This window comes from Coenobita brevimanus, chromosome 54, assembly GCF_032717465.1.
Source record: "Coenobita brevimanus isolate Jiangsu-jjx chromosome 54, ASM3271746v2, whole genome shotgun sequence".
In the NCBI taxonomy this organism is placed as follows: domain Eukaryota; kingdom Metazoa; phylum Arthropoda; class Malacostraca; order Decapoda; family Coenobitidae; genus Coenobita; species Coenobita brevimanus.
Genome location: NC_137007.1, coordinates 25,696,661 through 25,722,101, shown reverse-complemented (window position 1 = coordinate 25,722,101; position 25,441 = coordinate 25,696,661). Strand labels below are relative to the sequence as shown.

Genomic DNA, 25,441 nt, shown 5'->3' with positions numbered 1-25,441 from the left:
TGCCTCTACCTTCCTCCCAGGCCAATCTGTACATCTTCCACATCCATTCTGCTACTTTCTCTCCCCCGTGCTTCAGCACTTCACCACACACTCCATCAATTCCAGGGGCTTTCCGCAATGTAAGTTATGCCTAGTTTATTTTTTTTACTTCAGTTCTTTTTTCATTTTTTTCTCATAGAAATATAATTTTTATGGTAAATGTTACAGAGAAAAATTTATAGGGAATTTATTTGGCTACATTTTAGTGTATAAAGAAATAATGTAGGTCAATTAGGGCCAATTTTGTAGAACACAAAAGGAAATTATCTTATGCTCGAGCAAGCCTCATTGCTCACTGACTGGGGCTGTGGGGTGATGCTGAGTGCGAAGTGGGTTGAGCGCGGCGGAAAAGTACATGGGGACACAAGTAGTGCTTTGTTCTCACCCAGAAATGGATGCAAAATCATTCTGTCATAAAAAAAGCAGGGGCCCGTTTGTTCAACACACCCCGCGTCAAATAGTAACGAGTGGGTGAAATGTGCTTAGACGCAGCCAGCATCGAATGATAATGAGTGGATAAAATTTGCACCACACCCATTAACGTGAAAGGGTCTAAGATAAAATACAGTCCGATACGGACGAGGGGATCATCTATACACAAGAGAAAGATATTTGTGAAGCACTAAATAAAAACTTCCCATCAGTTTTTACAAAAGAAAATAATTTTGAAAGAAATGACAGAAAACACATGCCCACACATATTACCAGATCTGTCTATCTATCTATCTATTGCCAGATGCCTCAATCCCGTTTGGGGTGGCCACAAACAAATCGCCTCCACGTCGCCCTGTCCCTTGCCATTTCACTACCCTGCTCCCAACTCACACACTCCTCTCTCATATACCTCTCCACCCCATCCCTCCATCTCATCCTCGGCCTCCCCCTCCTTCTCCTCCCCTCCACCTTACTCACATACACTCTCTTCGTCCCTCCATCCCCTCCACATGGCCAAACCACCTCAGTGTATTCCTCCTAACGCTTCCTATCACATCCACATCCACACTACAATGCTCCTTTATATCCTCATTTGTCAGCCTGTCTCTCCATGTGACTCCACAGGCTCCTCTTAAATAACTAATTTCCACTGCTGTCACTCTTCATTTGTGTCCTTCCAACAACGTCCAAGCTTCACTTCCAAATGTTAGAGTTGGTATCACAATACTGTCATGTAGTAACTTATTCACTTCCATGCTCACTTCTCAGAGACCATTACTTTACTCTTCCCTACATTCACCTTTAGATTCTGTTTCTTACACACTCTCCCAAACTCATCCACCAATCCCTGCAGCTCCCCTTCGTCTTCACTCAACAACACAGTATCATCTGCAAACAACAGTACAGAGAGTTTCCAAACACTACCCTTTGTCACCAGGGCCACTCCAGCATCCACTACCCTACCTTGTACCTCTTTTATTACCCCATCCATGTACAGATTGAACAACCATGGCAACATGACACATCCATGTTTCAACCCAACCTTCAAAGAGAAAAATTCACTCAGTTCACCATCCACACGCACTGCAGCCTTAGTACCATCATACATATTCTTGACAGCATTCAACAACTTCCCATCTACTCCATATATTCTTAATAATTTCCACAATCCTTGTCTATCCACCCTGTCATATGCTTTCTCCAAATCCATGAAAGCCACATACAACTTCTTTCCCTTCTCAAGAAACTTTTCCACTAAAGATCTAAGAATGAACATCTGATCTACACAACCTCTTCCCCTCCTAAAGCCTCCCTGTTCTTCTCCAACTAATTCCTCTGTTCTTTCTCTAACTCTGTCAATAAGTATCCTACCATACACTTTTCCTATTATACTAAGAAGACAGATGCCCCTGTGATTACCACACACTTCTTTTTCTCCTTTTCCTTTGTACAAGGGAATAATTATACCTGACTTCCAATCCTCCAGGACTCTACCTTCCTCCTAGGCCAGTCTGCACATCTTCCACATCCATTCTACTACTATCTCTCCCCCATGCTTCAGCATTTCACCACACACTCCATCAATTCCTGGGGCTTTCCCCAATTTAACTTTCCTCATTGCTTCCACAACTTCTATCCTACTGATTTCTTCCTGTTTTCTCACCTCCCTCCTTCTCCTAGCCATTCCCCACCCACTTATACTCGCATTACTTCCGTCCTCTATGTTCAACAATTCCTTAAAATGTTCTCTCCATCTGCTCACTTTTTCTCCCTTCTCCACTAGTAATTTTCCCTTTTTATCTTTCACTCTCTTGCTAACTTCACTTCCACCCTGTCTTACTCTCTTCACCTCTTTCCAGAACATTTTCTTACGGTCCCTCCACTTTACACTCAAATTCCTTCCAAATTCCTCATCCACTCTCTTCTTACACTCTCTTACAAATCTTTTCACCTCTCTCTTCCTTTCTACATATATTTCTCTCTTCCTCCTCTCAACTTCTTCCAAGCCCCTATTTCTCATCCATTCATTGTATGCTTTCTTCTTTTGTGCCACAGCCTGTCTCACCTCTTCATTCCGCCACGCTGTTCGTTGCACCCCTCTCCGTCTTCTCTTCATCCCACACACCACATCACATGCTGCACATATTTCTTCTGTGAATATCCTGGAGACACCTTCCACGTCCCCCATCTGCTCAAATTCACATTTGCCCAATCGTTCCTCCACTTCTCTCTTATATTATGCCTTTTTCTCATCCTTTTGTAACCATTCCACTCTCCTTGCAAAGACTCCTTCTTCCCGTCCTTCCCTTCTTCTATTTCTCCATCTTATTTGGATCTTGATTCTGGCCACTGCCAAGTAGTGATCAGAAAGTCCACTCCCTCAACCTGTATAAGCTCTTGCATCCATTACACATCTTCGCATCCTTTCGTCCACACACACATAATCAGTCATTGTCTTCCTGTCATTCAGTTCACCACCCACCCTTCTCATGACTCGCCATGTATACCTGTGGATCATTTTATGCCTGAAGAAGGTATTGGCTATCACCAACCCCCTCCCAGCACAAATGTCCACTAATGTACTGCCATTCTCATGTATCTCAGCAGGCACACCCCACTCACCAACTATTCCATCCACCTTCACATTCCCTACTTTACCATTCATATCACCAATTAAAAACACTCTCTTATTCCTTCCAAACTTTTCCATGCACAATTCCACATTTGTCCAGAACTCTTATCTCACTCTGGTTGCACGATCTTGCGTTGGCGCATACACGCACACAGTCGCCCACATTTGTATTCCAACTGTCAATCTTACCCACACAATCCTTGACCCAACTGATCCATACTCTGTTATGTTCTTCTTCCTTCTTTTACTCACAACAATTCACACTCCTTCTTTTGCCCTCTCATTCTCACCTACTCCTGCACATATACCCCATCCATACTCCCATTCTCTCACACTTTCTCCTCTCCATTTAGTTTCAGTTACTCCACATACATCAACTTTCACACCCTCAAGCACCTGGACAATCTCTCTCTCTCTTTCACCTCATCATTTGCACCTCTTACATTCCATGTTGCAATTACCATGTCCTTTGTCTGGTCCTTGGTCGTCATCTTTTGGTCAGTCCTTGTCCGAGGCTTCTTGTTCGTTGTTTTAGTTAGCTGTTTTCCGGGGAGGGGCACTAACCCTCCACCAACCCTTTTAGTCGCCTTGTACGACAATCAGGGATACTGGGGGAGTATTCTTGGAAAACCCTGCTACCCCCAAAGGGTAGTAAAATTATAATTATTCCCTTCAGAAAAAGAAGTACAGGAAGAATTAAGTAAATTAGACAAAGGAAAAGCATATTTTCCTGATAAAAATTTCAGGTTGGCTGCTACATGAAAGTTCAGAAGGGTTAAGCAGACCTTTATATTCAATATTCAAGGAATCCTTTGGTCAGGGTAAACTACTGAATATTTAGAATAAAGCAAACATTGTTCCTGTATTAAAAAAAGGGAATAGGCAGAATCCACTCAACTACCGACGAATATACCAGTGTTGTAAGAAAGATACAGTACTAGAAAAGCTGATAAGATATGTTTGGGTAAACCATCTAGAAGAACACTGTATGATAACAGGTAGGCAGTTTGGTTTTAGGAAGGGAAAATCATGTGTTACTAATCTATTAAGCTACTATGATAGAGTTACAGAAACATTACAGGAAAGAGAAGGATGGGTGGACAGTATCTATTAAGATTTCAAGAAAGCATTTGACAGAGTACCACACCAAAGACTTTGAAACTATACCATCAAGGAGGAATCCAAGACAGCCTATATTGTTGGATGCAGGATATTCTCAGAAAAAGGGAAATGAGATCAGTACTAAGGGGAAATTACTCATCATGAAAGGAAGTGACTAGTGGAGTTCCACAGGGCTCAGTGCTGGCACCAATTATGTTTTTAGTATATATTAATGACAGACAATATCATTGGAAATGGAAGCTATCTAAATATGTTTGCAGATAATGCAAAAATACAATGGAGAATTACCAACACAGATTTTTGCAGAGAGCTACAAGAAGAATTAAATAAACTTTGTGAATGGAGCAATAAATGCCAAATGGAATTTAATGTGGACAAGTGTCATGCATTTAAGTTTGGTAAAAGTGAAAAAAGACCAGACCTGGATTATTAGTTAGGAAGTTCAACCCTACACATTGTGATAATGTGAATGAATAAGTGAGTGGTGGTCCCATCTGATAATAGTTAAAAATACGTGAATGAATATGGAGTGGTGGTCTTGTGTAATATTAGTGAAAAAGTGCAGATTTCAGTCAAACAAGAGTACAAAAAACACAATGGAAATGGAAAGTTTTCGTAGGTTACATCTTGGCGGAAGGTGGGAGTTCTTTATTTACATCTGATGGGGGTGAATTTGCTGGCTTTTCAGATGAGGATAAGGGTAAAGGAAGTACTAAACGGAATCAAACAAGAGTAGCAGGATTGGAGAAAACAGCTGAGAGGAATGTCCAGGAGTTGAAAAAGGTGTGGACAATAATTAGAGAGCTGCATCAACAAACCTTACAACTGGAGGGAGAGATTAAGATACTTCAGACCAAGTTGGATAACATCTGCATATGCAGTGCTGAACAAGAAAGTCAGGTTACAGAATTGAAACCGAGTAGTGAATCTGCCTCATGACAGTATTGTGATACCAACTCTAATGTATGGAAGTGAAGCTTGGACGTTGTTGGAAGGACACAAGTCAGGAGTGAGAGCTGTGGAAATGAGTTATTTAAGAGGAGCCTGTGGAGTCACATGGAGAGACAGGCTGACGAATGAGGATATAAAGGAGCGTTGTGGTGTTGATGTGGATGTGATAGGAAGCATTATGAGGAACACACTGAGGTGGTTTGGCCATGTGGAGAGGATGGAGGGTGAAAGACTGACGAAGAGAGTGTATGTGAGTGAGGTGGAGGGGGAAAGAGGGAGGGGGAGGCCGAGGATGAGATGGAGAGATGGGGTGGAGAGGTATATGAGAGAGGGGGGTGTGAGTTGGGAGCAGGGGAGTGAAGTGGCGGGGGACAGGGCGACTTGGAGGCGATTTGTTTGTGGCCACCCCAAACGGGATTGAGGCATCTGGCAATAGATAGATAGATAGATAGAATCTGCCTCAAATGAAATAAAACAGCTCAAGAGAGAAAATAAGAGGTTGGAAGAAGAGAGGGACAGGATGAAAAGTAAGCTAGATGAGCATGATTCAAAACCAAGGATGCATGATGAACATATCAAGGAAATCAAGGAACAACACAAGGGGTGGAAGAAAATTCAAGAGGAAGGAAATGTAAATTTGAAAGAGATTACAGAACAACAGAGCAAAGAATAGGTAGAAAAGGATGTGGTTAGGGTACTGAAGAGTAGAGATTCTTTAATCAGGGATGTAGCAGACAAGAAAAAATGCATGATAATTTCAGGAATAAATAAAAATGTATGACAGTAAGATTAGAAAGGGAAAGAGAAGAACTGAGTAAGGCTAAAGAGATAGTATCAGTAGTTATGAAGGGTAAAAGTAAAGCTCAAGAAGAGATTGAAGAAGTGTTCAGGCTAGGAAAGTACGAGGAAGGAGGGGCGAGGCCACTTAAAGTAAAGTTTAAGTCTCAGATAATGGTAAATAAAATCATCAACAGAATATGGAAATTATCAGAAATGGAGGAGTTCAAGAATGTTTGGATAAGAAGAGATGCAAATGAGGAAGAAAGATCTAAAATAAAGGAGCTAGTAAAGGAAGCTAAGGCAAAAAATGAACAGAGAGCGGAGGAAGAAAAGACAGTATTCTATTGGAGAGTTATGGATCAGAAATTAAGGAAGTAGTACCGACGGAGAAAGCGAGAGAAGAGGGAATAAAGCGCAATGATAAAAGTTTGAAAGTGGCATATACTGTACTACAGCTACTGCAAATTGGCTTAGGACCTCCCCCCACAAGTTATTAAAAACAGAGAAATCATAGTATATCACAATGTTTGTTCATGACATGCCATTCATTAATATGAAATTATGTTTCCCTTGTTTTTCAGGACCAGTTGGATGCATTTTGGCATGGAATCACTTAGATCTTTAGTGTAATCTAAGGGCATTTCTTGCACCAAACATTTGTCATTTCAGCCTTGACATTGTTCAGATTGGGTGTCTTCTTCTCTGCCATGATTTTCTTCATCTTTGCCCAGCAGTTTTCTATCGAATTTAGACCCAGACTGTTGCCAGGCCAGTCGAGGACCTCAATCCAATTATCCTGAAGCCATTTTGTCACCTTTCTTGACTTGTGACATGGAGCTGAATCATGCATGAAAAAGTCGCACCTGTGAATAGCAAAGAAGTTTAACAAATGATCTTTCAGAACTTGAATGTACTGGCCACCATTCATCAAGTTCTTAGGAAGAAGGTAGAGGCCTCCCCTTCCCATTTCACCTGAGAATCACCCCAATACCATTACTGATTGTGAGTGCTTGACAGTCGGCACTGTGTAAACAGGGTCATATCGACTACGGGAGGCAAGGCAATTAACCTTGGCAGAACACACCTGGAACACTTGAAATGTGCTTTCATCGGCAAACATAACTTTTCTCCATTCATCCGATGTCCAGTGTGCATACTTCTTGGCAAACTGAATGTGCTGCTTCTTCATGCAATCAGTGAGAAGCGGTTTCTTGGCTGTGGCACAGCTTGGCAAACCCATCTCCATCTGCAAGCTGTGTTGGATAGTTCGAATAGAGACGTCTTGTAACAGCTTGGGTTGCATCCTCCTCAATTCTGTTGCTGCCAGTTGAGGATTCTTGACTACTCCCCTCTTCAGAAACGTATCTGTACCTCTGGAAGTCATCCTCTTCTTTCCACTGCCATGCTTGTGCTCTGGTATGACTACAGGTGGCAGGCCGCCTGCTGCAGCAAGAATCTTCATGACGGTTGACTTTCCGCGTCCAGTACATTCACAAATCGTGTTGATAGGGACATTATCGTGCCTCCATGCAATGATGCGGACCCTCTCATCCTTTGAGCAGTACTTTCCAGGCACGACAACTCATCTCTAGGAAATAACAGGGCAAACAGTAATGCATACGAAAAAAGAGGGAGGTGCAAGCTCGGAGCAATGGGAACATATACTCCCACCCTCGCTTCTGGGCAAGCACTGATGTGCTGAATGTTTCACCACCTCCCGCCAACACCAGAGGGGTTGCCAGTTACTTCTCGCCCAAAAAATTCACTTGGTAGAGGTGGAAACACAAAGCAAAGGCAGACAACTCTCCCATAGCAATTCTGTGTGTAGATCCTAAGTCAGTGTGTGGTGGGTGTAATGTTGATGGTTTAATATCGGCAAAGTTTGAAATCAACGATTACTTGAGGGTACATGAACCAGACATTATGTGGTTTTTAGAGACCAGGTTAAGAGAGGATACTGATATCCATATGGGAGATGGTAAATAGAAACTGTGGAGAAGAGGCTGAAAAGAAAAAATGAGAGGAAGAGTGATGATAGGAGTAAAGAACAACATCAGTGTGGAAAATGTGGAAGTGGGAGAGGGTAAGGCTGAAGAGATAAATATGAAACTAGAAACTGGAGAGAATGGCAAGAGAGACATCGCAGTGGTATACGTCCCCCCTAAGACAAGGGCATGGAATGACAATGCATACCAGATGTTGTCAGACATGGTTGGTTATCTACGGAATGTGGATGAGGAAAGTAACAACATAATTCTGATGGGTGATTTTAACTGTAAAGAGGTGAACTGGGAGGAATGGGACTCAGGAGGCAGTGAAGATTCGTGGGGCACTATATTGTTAAATATAACAATGAATACTGTAATGACCCAGTGTGTCAAAGAAGAGACAAGATTCAGAGGTGATGACTTGCCAGCAAGACTAGATGAAGTGCTAACCAAAGAACCCGACGTAATTGAATCTCTGAAATATCTGTGTCCTGTGGGAAAAAATGATTATGTGGTCATTGAGTTCTAGATGATAAAAGGGAACATGGTGCCAAGAGATGAGCTTTATAGGCAGGGAAGATACAAATTTGGGAAGGTGAACCTTATAGGATTGAGGAAATTTTTTGAAAATGCGGATTGGAGAAAATTCAGAGAAACGAGAGATACTGAAAATTCAGAGAAACAAGAGAGATACTGAGGAAGTGGGATATCTTTCTAGACCTCTATAATTTTGGAGTGGAAAAACATGTTCCAAGAGTAAGTGGGAAAGAAATCAGGAAGAAGGATTGGTTTAACCAAATGTGTATGATAGCAAAAAAAGAGAGGGACAAGGCATGGAACAACTGGAGAAAGAAAGGTAATAATAGAACAAAAGAGGAATGTAGAAGAACTAGATATGAATATACAGTAAACTCCATTAATCCGAACACTGATAATCTGAAAATCCCAATAATCCATATTTTTAAAGAATCTATCTATCTATCTATCTATCTATAGCCCGACACCCTAATCCCGCCAAGGGTGACCACAGACAAAACGCCTCCAAGTCACTCTGTCACCCACCATTTGACTACCCTCCCCCCAACTCACCCCCCCCCTCCCTCATATACCTCTCAACTCCATCCCTCCACCTCATCCTCGGTCTACCTCTCCCTCTCCCTCCCTCCACCTCACCTACATACACCCTCTTAGTCAGTCTTTCATTCTCCATTCTCTCCACATGTCTAAACTACCTCAGTGTATTTCTCCTAATCTTCTCAACCACATCCACATCCACCCCACAGCGTTCCTTCACTTCATTCGTCATCCTGTCCCTCCACGTCACTCCACATGCTCCTCTCAAGTAACTCATTTCCATTGCTCTCACTCTTGACTTGTTCCCCTCTTGCAAGGTCCATGCCTCGCTTCCATACGTCAGGGTAGGGATCACAATACTATCATGCAGTGACTTCTTAACTTCCATACTCACCTCCCTATTTCTCATCACTGCTTCCAGTGTACCAACAACCTTCCTTCCCTGCTGTACCCTTTCACGCACTTCATCCCTCAAAGTTCCATCCTTACTCATCACACTACCCAAGTACTTGAATGCACTCACATTCTCCATATCCTCACCATCCACCCTCACTGCACACTCTGTGACTTCATTCCTCTCAAACACCATAACTTTACTTTTGTTTACATTAACTTTCAGATTCCTCCTCCTACACACTGTCACAAATTCATTCACCAAACCTTGCAACTCCCATTCACCTTCACTCAACAGTACTGTATCATCAGCAAACAGCAACACCGGGAGCTTCCAAATCTCACCCTCATTCATTAGAGCCACCCCCACATCCACTGCCCTACCCTGCACCTCCTTTACAACCCCATCCATGTATATATTAAACAGCCATGGAGACATCACACACCCCTGTTTCAGTCCCACTTTGAGATCAAAGAACTCACTCAGCTCACCATCCACTCGCACCGTAACCCTAGCTCCCTCGTACATACTCTTCACAGCACTCGACAATTTCCCCTCTACTCCATATATTCTTAATACCTCCCACATACCTTGCCTGTCTATTCTGTCATAAGCTTTCTCCAAGTCCATGAAGGCAGCATACACTTTCCTTCCCTTCTCTAGATACTTCTCCACTAAACATCTTAGAACAAATATCTGATCTACACACCCTTTTCCCTTCCTAAATCCCCCTTGTTCTTCTCCAACTAGCTCCTCTGTCATATGCCTAACCCTATCAATGAGTATTCTACCATATATTTTACCAGTCACACTAAGTAGGCAAATACCCCTATGGTTACCACATACTTCCCTCTCTCCTTTTCCTTTGTATAAAGGAACAATTATACCTGATTTCCAGTCCTCTGGAACCCTTCCCTCATCCCAAGCCAATCTACACAACTTCCATATCCACTCCACAACAATCTCACCCCCATACCTAAGCATTTCACCACACACTCCATCAATTCCTGGGGCCTTTCCCAACTTAATATTCTTCATTGCTTCCACTACTTCCGCCCTACTGATCTCTTCCTCCCTCCTCTCATCTCTTCTTCTCCCAGCCATTCCCCAACCACTTATACTCACACTGCTCTCACACTCCACATTCAACAAATCCTCAAAGTGCTCCTTCCATCTCCTCAGTTTCTCTCTCTTCTCCACCAACAATCTATTATTCCTATCTTTCACTCCCCTACTATTTCCCCTTTCACACTGCCTTACTTTCTTTACCTCCTTCCAAAACAATTTCTTACTCTCCCTCCATTTCACACTCACATTCAGATTTTTTAAGAAGCTGACAAAAATTCCAAAAGTAAAAAAAAATCAGAATTAAAAAATTCAAAATGGGTGTCAAATGCACTGACGTGTTGAGCAGTGTGGTCATGGAAGTTTCATAGAAGGAAGCTTCTGTATACTTTGATAAACTGGTACATTTCATTGATCAAAATAATCATTACAACAGGGCTGAGGTGATCAATTTCCACATCTTGTGAAACGAGTTCTACAAGAAACGTGTGCAGGCTGTCAGGCAGGCTGATATCGGTGACTGTCTGAAGTGCATGAGCAACCAGGCAGGTAAATCCACTGATGGTTTCAGGACCATTCGCTATCACAACAAGACAATTCGCCGTCAGGACAATTTGCACACCAGATGATTCCCCGTCATTCTATAAATATAATTATTATTGATTAATTGATACTTTAATAACTAATTTTCAGGGGGACCTGTCAAAGTCTGTGTTCATTCAGTAGCGTAGGCTTTGGATATCATTTATAAGTTGCACTTTTAGACAATAATTAACTTGCTTCTACCTCGCTGTAGTTAGCTTTTAATTATATTCTAGCGTTACCCATAGCTGTCTTCATTAACCCGCCGCGTGCTGGCTATTTTTAGCCCTATGGGTCACCCCAGCGCTGGCCAGTTTTCGACCTTCTTTTTTTTTTTTTTTGGCTAGAATGATAGATATTGATGTGGAAACAACGAAATTCGCCATTAAAATGCTCACTGAGGCTCGGAAATGAGTTTTATTGAGTCCTGCATAATCGTGTACAGGTATAGCTGCTCTCTCACGCTCACCACGTACATGAGAGAAAGCCGTTTTCTGTGTAAGGTATACTCAGGTATTTATGCTGGGAAGGTATAGCAATGTTCAGTACACTTTTCTGATTACTTATTACTTCAGCATCTATCACAATTTGTGTGTCTTTCTCACTGCGAATGCATTATCTTACATTTACTTGAAGGTAGGTACAACCTGACTTCATTATGTACAGTCCTGGCACTTACAAGAAGGTATTTACAACTTGACTTCATTATATAGTCGTTACACTTACAAGAAAATATTTACAACTTACACTTACATGAAAATATTTACAAAATGCCTTCACTATGTACAGCACTGGGTGAAGCGCACAGGCAGAGTGAGGCAGAGCGAGCGTGAGGGGGGGAGCGAGTGAGTGTATGGTCTTGACAGACTGGCGGATGGTAGAGGAACAGTTACCTTACATGCCTGCCAATTTTTACCCTTGAATCTTGAAAAATGCGGTCACAGTGAAGTTTTTTATTTTAAACCATTTTAACCCGTCACGTCCCGACCACTTTCACACCTCCGACAACCCCCAGTCCCGACCATTTTTGGATTTTTTTTTTTTTTGGCTAAAACCTCCGCTTTTGGTGAGAAACATCGAAAATTCATAGAGAAATCGCTCACCTGAGGTTTAAAATATTCGATACAGGTAGGAGTACCTCCTTACCTTACATGGTTTTCTATCAGGCTGGCTGCAAAGAAAACGAGTTCTATGGGAGGATAACTATTCCACACCACTCCTAAACGGTATTTATTTATTTATTTGGTACGAATTTATATGTAGTACGAGAGTATATTGGTTTTCAAACAGTAATATAGGCATTATAAGCATTGTTTCACTCACTAACTCATCACCATTCCTGACCTTCTTTTGCCACATTACCTGATCATCGTTTCTGACTGTTTCTTCCTCTAATGCGATGTAAACTTTGTCCTCCACATTGTCATCGATTGGGGACTCATTCTGGCCCTGAATGTCTTTATTGGCCAGGTCACTGGTAACAGGTGAATTGCTGAGACAATGGCGTGCGGGGGGGGGAAGGGAGGTTATGCGGTGTAAGGCATTGTCCCTGCTTGGCATCTTGTAGAGGAATAGAGGAAGGTGTCCAGTGTATACTTACGAAAAATCATGCGTGAAAATTGAAAATTGTGCAAATTAGGGACCTTGCAATTGCAAAATGTACCAGTATGTTGACGGGACTGGCAAATGCAAAATGTTGCAACGTACCCATACGTCGATGGGATGTCTCGGGTTAAAATGGCACTGGCACTGGCACTGGCTGTGGAATTATGTCAGAAAGTTTTAAAATGGCACTGGCACACGGCGGGTTAATTTCCATTGGTACTACAACATCCTGGGTATATTTTAAAATGACTGAAAAGTGTAGTGTACTGGTTACATAAACTGATATGTAAATAAACGACGGGGAATCATCCTGATGGAGAATCGTCCATATTTTGACAGGGAATTGTTCTTTTACAATACGTGCATATTATTATTAACCCTGGACTTACTCTCTCTAATTGGATTTACTTGCCTACAAGTGCTGTTTTCAACAGTTCACATTACTGGTGAGTTAAACAACCCATAACATCTCTTAGTTTACCAATTACAGTTCGTGACTTCAGTAATATAGTTTTAAGTAAAAAATTTGTGTAATACATAATGTTAATGTTAATATGTGCCATATTTTACTATGCATGAATGAAAAGTGATCCATTTGGTAAAATTTCTGTTTAAACATTAAGTTTCTTAGGGGTCCCATCCAAAAATCCAAAAAATATGATAATCCGAATGATTCTCAGTCCACTGCCATTCGGATTAATGGACTTTTACTGTACAAGAATACATAGAAAGGAAGAAAGGAACTTTGAAAAAGATATAATTGACAAATGTAAGGAAGAACCCAAATCATTTTATAGATTTGATTAATTGACAAATGTAAGGAAGAACCCAAATCATTTTATAGATTTGATTAACCCCTTAACCGCGGAGCGTCACTTTCGTGATGCTTGGGAGCAAGGGATCATACCACGGGACGTCACTTTTGTGATTCAGTGTAATTTTGAATTTGCCCAGGCTTTCAAGTAGTGGCATGTATCATCTATCAGTACTGCCAGTGTCCAACACTAGTCAGCACTCCTAATCTCATCTGTACTCCCATCCATTGTTGACAATTTAGCTGTTTCTCCCCGTTCTTGACTCCCCTCCCTACCTCCCCTCCATTACCCTCCTCTCTCGCCTGCCCGGCCGTGCTATGCTAAGTAAATCTTCCCTGGAATTTTCCACTGATTTCATCCGTTGAAATAAGCCCTATGCCCTATTCTTATACCAAATAATATAATGGTGTGATTTGGGTCTTAAATAGGTGCTATGCATGTCCAGAGGGAGTTGTATAGGTGTTTTTCTGAGTTTGGGTCCATAAGTACAAGTCCAGGAGGCTGGGGCCCACTATCCAGACAGAACCACTTTCTGGACATGCCTTTGGCTCTATTACATCGGATAGTGGAGGGATTACTGTATATCATATATATATATATATATATATATATATATTTTTTGTGGTAACCATTGGGGTATTTGCCTTCTTAGTGTGACTGGTAAAATATATGGTCGAATACTCATTGATAGGGTTAGGCATATGACAGAGGAGCTAGTTGGAGAAGAACAAGGGGGATTTAGGAAGGGAAAAGGTGTGTAGATCAGATATTTGTTCTAAGATGTTTAGTGGAGAAGTATCTAGAGAAGGGAAGGAAAGTGTATGCTGCCTTCATGGACTTGGAGAAAGTTTATGACAGAATAGATAGGCAAGGTATATGGAAGGTATTAAGAATATATGGAGTGGAGGGGAAATTGCTGAGTGCTGTGAAGAGTATGTACGAGGGAGCTAGGGCTACGGTGCGAGTGGATGGTGAGCTGAGTGAGTTCTTTGATCTCAATGTGGGACTGAAACAGGGGTGTGTGATGTCTCCATGGCTGTTTAATATATATATGGATGGGGTTGTAAAGGAGGTGCAAGGTAGGGCAGTGGATGTGGGGCTGGCCCTAATGAATGAGGGTGAGATTTGGAAGCTTCCTGTGTTGCTGTTTGCTGATGATACAGTATTGTTGAGTGAAGATGAATGGGAGTTGCAAGGTTTGGTGAATGAATTTGGGACAGTGTGTAGGAGGAGGAAGCTGAAAGTTAATGTAAACAAAAGTAAAGTTATGGTGTTTGAGAAGAATGAAGTCACAGAGTGTGCAGTGAGACTGGATGGTGAGGATATGGAGAATGTGAGTGCATTCAAGTACAGTACTTGGGTAGTGTGATGAGTAAGGATGGAACTTTGGGGGATGAAGTGCGTGAAAGGGTACAGCAGGGAAGGAAGGTTGTTGGTACACTGAAAGCAGTGATGAGAAATAGGGAGGTGAGTATGGAAGTTAAGAACTCACTGCATGATGGTATTGTGATCCCTACCCTGACGTATGGAAGCGAGGCGTGGACCTTGCAAGAGGGGAACAAGTCAAGAGTGAGAGCAGTGGAAATGAGTTACTTGAGAGGAGCATGTGGAGTGACGTGGAGGGACAGGTTGACGAATGAAGAAGTGAAGGAACGTTGTGGGGTAGATGTGGATGTGGTTGAGAAGATTAGGAGAAATAGACTGAGGTGGTTTGGACATGTGGAGAGAATGGAGAATGAAAGACTGACTAAGAGGGTGTATGTAGGTGAGGTGGAGGGAGGGAGAGGGAGGGGTAGACCGAGGATGAGGTGGAGGGATGGAGTTGAGAGGTATATGAGGGAGGGGGGGGTGAGTTGGGGGGAGGGTAGTCAAATGGTGGGTGACAGAGTGACTTGGAGGCGTTTTGTCTGCGGCCATCCTTTGCGGGATTAGGGCGTCGGGCTATAGATAGATAGATAGAATAGGTATATTTTTTTACTCTCCTGACTGGGACTCGAACCCAAGACCTCTCAGATAGAAGCCAGGCACTGATACCACTCCACCACGGCTTGATAAAAGCTGAGAACACCTGATTTTTTTGACGAACCAGATAAATCCATCATGGAAGGATATACTTCATTCACAACACATTAAGATTATTTCTCAGCCCCTCGCAACTTGCCAAGTAGCAGAGCAGTTTTAATCTATCCCAGACACAACATGAGCATCTTTATGTGTTGGAGAGACACACATTACACTCATGTGTACAAATGTATTATACGCTCCTGACTGGGAATCGAACTCTAGACCTCTTAGATAGAAGTCAGGCGCTGATACCTCTCCACCACGGTGTGATAAAAGCTGAGAACACCTGATTTTTTTGACAAACCAGGTAAATCCATTATGGAAGGATATATTTAAATCACAACACATTAGGATTATTTCTCAGCCCCACGCAACTCGTGTTGTGTCTGGGATAGATTAAAAGTGCCCTGTCACTCTCCCAATCTCTATATGCATTTGCATTCATTGCGCATCTTCGCATCCTTTCATCCGCACACACATAATCAGTTATTGACTTCCAGGCAGGATTGGATGAAGCAGAAAAAGATAGATTTTGGGATGATTTAATACGTGTAGTGGGTGGTATGCGGGATGATGAGATAGTGATTTTGGGAGGGGACTTAAATGGTCATGTAGGTGAAGCAGCACAAGGTTATGAAGGAGTGCATGGGGGATGTGCGTATGGTCTAAGGAATGCAGAAGAGGAAAGGATACTCGAGTTTGGGGAGGCAGCGGACATGATTGTGTGCAACACATATTTTAGGAAAAGAGACAGTAGGTTAATTACGTATGAGTCTGGGGGAAATAGCAGTCAGATAGATTATTTTCTGGTTAGGAGGGCTGATAGGAGGTTAGTGAGGGATGTTAAAGTTATAGGAAGTGAGGAGTGTGTGCAGCAGCACAAACTATTGATTTGTGATATGGTGCTTAAAAAACAAGTAATGAAAAAGAGGACTTATGTACCTAGGAGGAAAATGTGGAAGCTGAAAAACCAAGTAGTAAGGGATGCCTTCTATAGCGAGTTGAGGAGAGTGGTGGCTGAACAGGGAGCTGTAGACAGAGGTGTTAATGAACAGTACAGAGCCCTTAAGAACAATTTCTTGAGAGTTACTGATGTAACATGTGGTTGGATAAGAGGATCGCCAAGACATAAAGTAACTTGGTGGTGGGATGAGGGTGTAGAAGCTGCAGTTAAGGAGAAAAGAAGGCTTTTCCGGGAATGGAAGAAGGGTGGTAGCAAAGAGGAATATTTAGCTGCCAAGCGTAGGGCTAGAAGAGAGGTATACAGGCCAAAGTCTGAGTCACAGAGACTATTACTTGATAACCTAAATCATGGGGAAAGGAAAAATATGATATTTAGGATAAGGGTCAAGTGAAGAGGGATAATCGGGATATTATAGGTGAGCAGTGTGTGAAGAATGATGAAAGAAGGGTAGTGGTGAACAGTGAGGATATTAAAGATGCATGGAGAGAGCATTATAACCGGTTGTTGAATGAGGAGCTTGACTGGGACAGGGAAGGTTTGGAGCCAGCAGATCCAGTGTCTGGCCCTTGGCCTTTGATTGATGCTGCTACTGTGAGTGAGGCAATAGGCAGGATGAGGGTGGGAAAGGCAGCAGGTGTGTCTGGGTTGACTGCCGAAATGTTGAAGGCCTCAGGCAATATAGGGATGAGTTTAGTCACTGACCTGATAAATAGGATTATTTATGAGTGTGTTGTCCCAGATGATTGGCTGAAGAGTGTAATTGTAAATGTGTATAAAGGGAAGGGTGATGCCCTGGAAAGAGGAAATTATAGAGGTATAAAGCTTTTAGATCAGATAATGAAGGTAATGGAGAGAGTTTTAGAAGGTATGATTAGAGAAAGAGTGAATATTGATGAGATGCAGTTTGGGTTTATGCCAGGTAGGGGGACCACTGATGCTGTATTCATTGTTCGACAGCTTCAGGAAAAATATATTGGTAGGAGAAGGGACCTTTATTTTGTTTTTGTTGATTTGGAAAAGGCCTTTGACAGAGTCCCTAGAGAGGTGGTGAAGTGGGCAATGAGAAAGCTTGGCTTGGAGGAGTGGCTGAGTAGGGTGGTTATGGCTATGTATGTGGGTGCTCACACCCAGGTAAGAGTGAATGGAGATTTGAGTGATGAGTTTTCCATGAATGTTGGTGTGCATCAGGGGCCAGTCTTGAGTCCCATGTTGTTTATCATGGTACTTGAAGCCCTTTCACGTGACACTAGAAACGGACTCCCGTGGGAGTTGCTGTATGCTGATGATTTGGTGTTGATTGCAGAGGACGAAAGGGAGGCAGAGGAAAGGTTTAGGAAATCGAGAGATGGTATGGGGCACAAGGGTTTAAGGGTAAATGCAGATAAAACAAAAGTGATGATATTTAGGGATGGTGGCAGTACTGTCAAAGATGAGGGAGAGTGGCCATGTGCAGTTTGCCACAAGGGCGTGGGAAGTAATTCCATCTTGTGCGGTGTGTGTGATAAATGGGTGCATAAGAGATGTAGTGGTATCAGAGGTAGACTGCGAGATAATGCTGATTTTATGTGTACGGCGTGTCGGGGTGAGCAGGTGGAGATTGTCAGATGTGAAAGGATTGAACTTGCTGGTGAATCTCTTGAGTGTGTGAAATAGTTTTGTTATTTGGGAGACATGTTGTGTGCTGGAGGTGGGGCTGGAGCTAGCTCTGTGGCTAGGGTGAGAAGTGGTTGGAAGAAGTTCAGGGAGCTCTTGCCTCTCCTGACATTGAGAGGACTCTCCCTACGTGCTATGGGGTCTTTGTATGCAGCATGTGTTAGGAGTGTAATGCTGTATGGTAGTGAGACCTGGGCAGTGAAGGAGGAAGATATTCGCCAGCTCAGACGTACAGAAATGACAATGATTAGGTGGATGTGCAGTGCGTCCCTGCGTCCAAGGCCAGGAGGGGCTGGGTTTACGATGGAAGAGTTGAGAGGTAGGATGGGACTGGAGTGTATTGGTGTTGTGATGAGGAGAGGTAGATTGAGATGGTTTGGACATGTGGAGAGGATGGGGGATGATAATTGGGTGAGGAAGGTGAAAAGTGTTAATATTGGGGGTGGGGTTATGAGGGGTAGACTGAGAAAGACATGGGACGAGGTCATTAAGTGTGACCTCAGGGTTAAGGGACTGAACAGGGAAGCTGCAATGGATCATGCAGCGTGGAGAGCCGCCATTAGGCGACCAAGGCCGACACATGCAAGCATTTTGGAGCCTTTAAAATAAAAAACGAAAACGAAAACGATCCATTCAGTTCACCACCCACCCTTCTTATCACTCGCCATGTATACCTGTGGATCATCACGTGCCTGAAGAAGGTATTGGCTATTGCCAACCCCCTCCTAGCACAAATGTTCACTAAAGCACTGTCGTTCCCATCTATCTCAGCAGGCACACCACACTTACCAACTACTCCATCCACCTTCACATTCCCCACTTTACCACTCAAAAACACTCTCTCATTCCTTTTAAACTTTTCCATGCACGCTTCCACATTTGTCCAGAACTCTTCTCTCACTCTGCTTTCATTATCTTGTGTTGGTGCATACACGCATACAATCACCTACATTTGTAGTCCAACTTTCAGTCTTACCCACACAATCCTTGAGCCAACTGATCCATACTGTCTTTTATTCTCCTTCCATCTGTTACTCATAACAATATACAGTCCTTCTTTTGCCTTCTCATTCTCACCTACTCCTGCACATATACCCCATCCATACTTCCATTCTCTTACACTTTCACCTCTCCATTTAGTTTCAGTTAATCCATATACATACACTTTCGCACCCTCAAGCACCTGGACAATCTCTCTCTCTTTCACCTCATCATTTGCACCCCTTACATTCCATGTCGCAATCTGTATCATGTCCTTTGTTCAGTCCTTAGTCGTCACCTTTTGGTCTGTCCTGGTTTGAGGCTTCTTGTTCATATTTTTAGTTGGTTGTTTTCCAGGGAGGGGCACTAACCCTCCACCTACCCACTTGTTGCCATGTAGAGAACATGTGTTGGTTGGTTATAAGGTTACCACCCAGTGTTGTAAATACTTTCCTGGTTTAGAGGAAATCATTTGGCTTGCCTATCAGCGTAGAGCTACCCTAAAAACAGAGTACAGTAAGTCCTTGAAATATGAAAACTCGAAGTACGAATTTCTGATGGTACGAAAGCGATAAATGTAGGACAGATTCCACAATACAAAAGTATCTGTCTTGATGGTATGAAAAACGATACGAGAGGAAGTACGAAAAATTCAAATTGGGCATGCTGCATAGTGCTGCGCTCGCTTGTGGTGAGAAAATGAACTAACCCCTCTCTGGTAAACACATTTTTGTGCGCTTCCTGGTCATCACATCCATCCTCTCCTCTCAGCTTCGCTGTACGTTACGTTATTTTTCGCTGTTCTTCACCTTTTCGTATTTTCACCATGCCTCCCAAGTGCCCTGCATCATCTCCAGCATCTGGGGAACCAGCTGCAAAGAAGAAACAGCATCGTACTCTCACTCTTGAGAGGAAATTGGAAAAAATACGACACCATGAGGAGGGGCAGGGAGTCTCGGAGATTGGGCAAGCTTTAGGCCTTGCACCATCAACCATTGGGACTGTGATGAAGAAGAAGGAAATGTACAAGAAGATGGCCACCTCCTTCTCTTCATCTTCAGCTGCCTGCCAAGCCACGAGGACCCGCAGCTGTCGCATGGACTTAGCACCATATCAACGAACGAATCTCCAGCCACAGCACAGGTCTATATTTAACTGTAGTGTACTAATACTACAGTAATTAGTTGTATGTTTTATTTTTTTATGTCTGTACAATAGTATAGTACTGTATACGTGTATTGCATACTCCTAAATAGGAGGGGTAAAGTTTTAGTGGGGGGTCCAATGGGGTCCTGGAATGCATCTCCCCCCTTATATGTATATTTCAGTGGGGATAATCGTTCCGATATACGAAATTTCGGATTACTAAAGTTTTTTTTGTCCCTATCCCTTTCGTTTTTCGAGGACTCACTGTACCACTGCACTAAGTGGGTGGATGATGGGCACCCCCCACCTACCACATTTAACAAAGATAACATATAACAAGATAACAAAGAGCCAGATTTAAGAGCCGTTCATTTTGAGATGCCCGGACACACTATATTTGAATGACTGGAGATCATAGGCTGTAGGAAATACAGACAGAGGGAGACAGTTCCAGAGCTGACCTGTTGCATACCTGAAGGGCTAGAAGTAATGGTTAACTCTGGATTAGAGAGACAGAAAAGGGATGAGAGTTTGTTGCTAGATGGGTGCTATTTGCCTGCAGTAATGGTGGAGGGATGGAAGCAGAGTTCAGACGAACAGTGACCATTGAAGTAGTGATAGAAAAGAGATAAAAGATGCAACAGTGTGGCGAAAAGACAGCGATTGAAGGGAGCCAGTAAGAGGAGAAGAATTAATCAGACGAAAAGCTTTTGACTCTACCTTGTTGAGGAGAGCTGTATGTGGGAAGCCTCCCCACACATGAGAGTTGTACTCTCCACAGGGACGAATAAAATTCATGTATAAAGTCAACAGCTATGCAGGGGTAAAGAAAATAGGAGTCAACTTAGCACACCTAATCTCTTGGAGCAGATTTTACCAGAGATAAATCCTGAGAGAATGAAACCCCAAGTACATTTAATGAAGATGCAGAATTGAGTTGAATATTGTTAAAAATTAGAGGATACTCCTGCAGAAGATTTTGTCAGGTTGAAAGATGAAAGAAGTGAGTTTTTGATGTATTAAAAGCAAGATTACTTTTACCCCAATCAGAGATATGAGCCAAGTCAGACATGAGGTATGCTATGGCCTCATCTCTTGTTTGTTGAAGTATCTGCTGAGACGGATGCTACGGGAAGTGAATGGAAAGGTGAAGGGTGAAGTCATCAGTGTATGAGTGGATAGGATTAAATGTACAGCTTACAGGGTCATTGGTGAATAGAAGGAAGAGAGTTGGTGATAGGACAGAGCTCTGAGGAACACCACTATTGATAGCTCTAGGAGAAGAACTTTTGCTGTCTTCAACAGCAGCTATTGAGCAACCAGAAAGGGAGCTCCAGATGAAGACACAGTTAGAAGGATAGAAAGTGTAAGAGGACAGTTTGGAATGTAAAGATTTTTGCCAAACTCAATCAAAAGCCTTTTAGATGTCAAGTGCAATGGCAAAGGTTTCAAAGTCCCAAAAGGAGGATGACTAGGAGTCTGAAAGTAGGTGAGAAGATCACCAGTGGAGAGTCCCTGGCAGAACCCATATTGATGATCGGAAAGAAGGTTGTGATAGGAAAGGCGTTTAAAATTTTTTTGTTAAGAATAGACTCAAAAACTTCAGAGATACAGGATGTTAAACTATTGGGTGATAGTTAAAGAGCTGGGAATGATTACCCTTCTTTGGGACAGGCTGAATGAAAGCAAACTTCCAGCAAGAAGGAAAGTTATAAGTTGACAGACAAAGGTGAAAGAATTTGCCTTGGCAGGGTGTAAGCACAGAAGCACAGTTTTTGCGGACAACAGGAGGGACCCCATCAGGCCCATATGCCTTGTTAGTATTGAGGTGAGTGTTGGCAGAAAACACATCAGTTGAAGACATTTTAATGTCAACCATGAGGAAGTCAGAAGGTGGAAGTGATAGAGGAACAGCATTGGAATCACTTAAGGTGGAATTGGAGGAGAATGCCTGAGCAAAGATTTCCGCTTTTTTCAGTGGAAGAAGTAGCTGCAGAGCCATCAGAGTGGAAAAGAGGAGGGAAGGATGATGAGGAAGTTGTTAGAAAGGTGTCTGACAAGGTTCTGAATGGAGCTGGAAGAATTTGAGTTGGAGAGTTCAGAGTTTTGGTACAAATAAAATTATTTTTAGAAGAGCGAAGAACAGACTTAGCAGAATTCCAAGCAGAAACAGAAGAGGTGAGATTCAGGGATGGGTTGGCTCCAATACCTTTTGTAGGCAGTCTCCATGTTGTAGACAGCATTAGAATAAGTGTGTTTAAGCCAATTTTTTTTTTGCATTAGTCACAGGATAAGAGAAAAGAGTGTATGCTTTCATGCCCAAGATAATAACCTCTGTAATGCACAAAGCACACTCAGATGGCTTTTGGACTTTGAAGCAACAATCATTCCAGAGAAAATCAAAGTACTGCTTCAGGGCCACCCAGTCAGCATCTCCAAAGTGCCACAGTTGCTGCTTCTTGGGAGGGTCCACAGGCCTTACTAGAGTGATAGGACAGGCTAAGGTGATAAGGCTGTGATTGACAGAGCCCACCAGAGAGAAAAGATTAACAGCCAAAGCAGAAGGATTAGTTGTAAGAAAGAGGTCAAGTATATTGGAACACTCTCGAAGGTGGTCAGGAATACGGCTAGGGTTCTGTGCAAGCTGCTCTAGGCCATTGAGGATAGTAAAGATGTAGGCTTGTTCACGAGGAGGATCAGTGACAGGAGAGGAGAGCCAGAGGTGGTGGTGGACATTGAAATCACCTTGAATGGAGATTTCAGAGAAAAGAGAAACTGATAGTATGTGTTACATCTTAGAAGTAAGATTGTCAAAGAATTTTTCAGTGTAGAATTAAGGGATAAGTAAACAGCACAGATATATATAATCCAAGAATGACAGGATAGGCAAGGCCAGAGGGTAGAGAGTTCAGAAGATTAAAGTTCATGAACACGAGACCATGATGTGTTGTTGCATACATATACACAACAGCCACCTTTGGCTCTGAAATGGGTATAGAGAAAGTAGGAGGATACAGGGAAGGGTTTGGTGTCATACAACTATACATACAACTTTGTCATACAACATCCTTCCCTCCTCTTTTCTACTATGATGACTCTGTAGCTATTTCTTATACTGATAAAGCAGATCTCTTCACTCAGACTTTCTCCTCCAACTCCACCTTAGATGATTCCGGTGCTGTTCCTCCATCACTTCCCCCCTCTGACTTCCTCATGGCTGACATTAAAGTTTCTTCAGCTGATGTATTTTCTGCCATCACAGGCCTCAATACCAACAAAGCATATGGGCTTGATGGAGTCCCTCCTGTTGTTCTCAAGAACTGTGCTTCTGTGCTTACACCCTGCCTAGGCAAACTCTTTCGTCTTTGTCTGTCAACTTGTACCTTTCCTTCGTGCTAGAAGTTTGCTCTCATTCAGCCAGTCCCAAAGAATGGTGACCATTCCCAACCCTCTAACTATCATCCAATTGCTTTAACATCCTGTATCTCAACAGTTTTCGAGTCAATTCTTAAAAGAAAAATTTTAAAGCATCTTTCCTATCACAACTCTCTTTTTGGTCGTCAGTATGGGGTCCGTCAGGGACACTCCACTGGCGATCTTCTCACCTACCTTTCAGACTCCTGGTCATTCTCCTTTCAGGATTTTGGTGAAAGCTTTGCCATGGCACTTGACATCTCAAAGGCTTTCGATCGAGTCTGGCATATATCTTTAATTTTGAAGCTGCCCTCTTACGGTTTCTATCCTTCTATCTGTGCCTTCATCTCTAGCTTCCTTTCTGGTCGTTCTATAGCCGCTGTTATAGACGGCCATCGTTCTTCTCCTAGATCTATCAACAGTGGTGTTCCTCAGGGCTCTGTCCTATCACCAACTCTCTTCCTTTTATTCATCGATGACCTTCTAAGCTGTACATTTAACCCTATCCACTCATACGCTGATGACTCCACCCTTCACCTTTCCATTTGGATCCTGCAACGCTCATCTCAGCAGTTACTTCAACAAACAAGGGATGAGGCTATGGCACACCTAATGTCTGACTTGGCTTGTATCTCCGACGGGGGAAAATATAATCTTGTTGTTTTTAATGTATTATAGACTCAGTTCTTACACCCATCAACCCGACAAAATCTTCCACAGGTGTACCCACTATTGTGTAATAATATTCAGCTTAATCCTGCATCATCTTTGAACATGCTTGGGGTTTCATTTACTCGGGACTTATCTTGGAAAGATCATATTACATCTCTTGTAAAATCTGCTTCCAAGAGATTAGGTGTGCTAAGCTGACTCCATTCCTTCTTTACCCCTGCACAGTTGTTGACTTTATACACGGGTTTTATCCGCCCCTGTGTGGAGTACAACTCTCATGTGTGGGGAGGGTCCCCACATACAGCTCTTCTCAATAGGGTGGAGTCAAAGGCTTTTTGTCTCGTTAACTCTCCTCCTCTTACTGACTCCCTACAACCTCTGTCTCCTCGCCGCACTGTTGCATCTTTATCTCTTTTCTATCGCCACTTCAATGGTCACTACTCTTCTGAACTGTCTGCATACATTCCTCCACCTCTTCGACAGGCGCGTTGTACCTGTCTAGCAACAAACTTTCATCCCTTTTCTGTCCAACTCTCTAATGCAAGAGTTAACCGTTACTCCCAGTCCTTCATTTATGCAACAGGCCAACTCTGGAACTGTCTCCCTCTGTCTATATTTCCTGTTTCCTGTGATCTCCAGTCTTTCATATGCAGTGTGTCCAGGCATCTCAAAATGAATGGATCTTGGATTTGGTTCTCTCTTGTATTTTATTTTTCTTTTGGAAGGAACAGTTATTGCCGGCTTGTGGCCTTTGGTGCCTTCTTCTTCATATTAAAAAAATAATAATAATAATTTGAATGAGTATAGAAAATGATGACCTTGTGAGAAGGTCAGCATGCTTCATGAGGAATTTTTACTGAGAACAAGAAGCAATGCAATCTATTAGATTTTCAAGAGTCTGGGATAATTCCCATGACCATTTCAAAAGCCACAGGGGTGTCGTAAGTGGCTCAGAGCCGTTTGGTCAGGGTTGCTTGAAAAAGCGAGTGTAGAGCAAAAAACTTTTTTTTTTTTTTTTTTTAAGTAATAAATAGAATCTGTCTGTAAATATTACAATCAGTTGTT

General features: G+C 42.6%; 1 protein-coding gene across 1 annotated transcript in view; it reads left to right on the top strand.

Annotated features, from left to right (window-relative positions):
- LOC145401057 (uncharacterized) overlaps nucleotides 1-25,441 on the top strand; it is a 601,394-nt gene that overhangs the window by 248,694 nt on the left and 327,259 nt on the right. The gene's annotated exons all lie outside the window — the stretch shown is intronic.